This window comes from Chelmon rostratus, chromosome 12 (genome assembly GCF_017976325.1).
Source record: "Chelmon rostratus isolate fCheRos1 chromosome 12, fCheRos1.pri, whole genome shotgun sequence".
Classification (NCBI taxonomy): domain Eukaryota; kingdom Metazoa; phylum Chordata; class Actinopteri; order Chaetodontiformes; family Chaetodontidae; genus Chelmon; species Chelmon rostratus.
In genome coordinates this window covers 1,683,805-1,685,111 of record NC_055669.1, presented here as the reverse complement: position 1 = coordinate 1,685,111, position 1,307 = coordinate 1,683,805, and the positions used below count along the sequence as shown (strand labels likewise).

Below are 1,307 nucleotides of genomic sequence, written 5' to 3'. Positions count from 1 at the left end.
GCCATCCCAAATAAATAAGGGCTTTAGGGTCCTACATTCAAACATATGTACATCAATGAAACTGCCTCCTCATATGACCAGCTGCTGGAAAGACAGGACATTTCTGAATCTCATGTTTAGATTTCTGCAAGTTGCAATTATGTAGCGTTGATTATGAGAAGTTTCCTGCACAGCCTCCTTTTTCTTTGCTTAATTCATTCTTCAGAATTAAAAGTGGCTTTATTGGCTGAGTATGTGTACACATACAGCTCACGCATGTACTCCCATATGGTCTAGCGGTTAGGATTCCTGGTTTTCACCCAGGCGGCCCGGGTTCAACTCCCGGTATGGGAACAAACATTTGGGGCAGCTATGGCCTGAAGCTTGGAGAAGCTGCTTGTGATTGGAAGGTCGCTGGTTTGATTCCCCCACTGGACAGGCAGAAAAAAATTGGGTCTGGTGGAGTATCCTCTCCCCCTCCATTAGCTGTGCTGATTTTTTGATTGCTTTCAGTGCACTTACATAAGGATACACATTATAGCTAAAAAGAAGTTGAGTCAGAAGAACAATGAAGCCGAACAAACAAAGAAATAACTGACTACTATGTACAGAAGTTTGCATATAAATTGAGTGTTTCTGTCAGCTGTAAGCAATACAAATAATACAAAGAAATACATATTGAATGGATTTACACACAGTGGATTGTTATGTATGGTATATGCATGTTTACGTCTATATACAGTACAGAGAGCATGCAGGATTTATATTGACAGTGCATGCATGATGATCATGTACATGTTAAAAGTGGTGCATTTTGAACTGCAAAAAAATAATCTATAGTAGAAGTTAAGCAGATGTTTTGGTATTGATATGACTGATTTAAGTGTTCATCAGAGTAGAGACAGAGTAACTGTTCCCTTGACTGGTTGTTTTGATGTACCCTACTCTTTTTCTTATCTGTATATATTCAGTGCATAAATTACCACTTATTACTCTCAGACTTCTCAGTGAAAGGCTTGTCTGCTGATCCCAGGTCTGCTGAGGCTCTCTGTTACCAGGTAGCCACATCCTTTTATGGTAGCTACAGTATAGTGACAGCTATTACTATAAGAGAAGATGAAACACCTCTGGCCTCAAATTTTTTGTTTTGTTTTTTTTTCAAACACAAATACATGTTATCACACGCTGGTCACGCTGTGTTTGATTTAGGAGAGGTGTTAGTTTTAGCTGATTGTAAAAGTTAAAAGCATGCTGTTGGCCAGAGACCATTTACCTTGTCTGTTGAGATGAAAGCTATTGTGGGAAAATAAATTTGTCCAGAACACATT

General features: G+C 38.9%; 1 non-coding gene across 1 annotated transcript; it reads left to right on the top strand.

The window, feature by feature from the left end:
* Window positions 1-261: 261 nt before the first annotated feature.
* On the top strand, window positions 262-333 carry trnae-uuc. The gene has a single exon. It is a non-coding gene; the product is annotated as a tRNA-Glu (tRNA).
* Window positions 334-1,307: the final 974 nt, after the last annotated feature.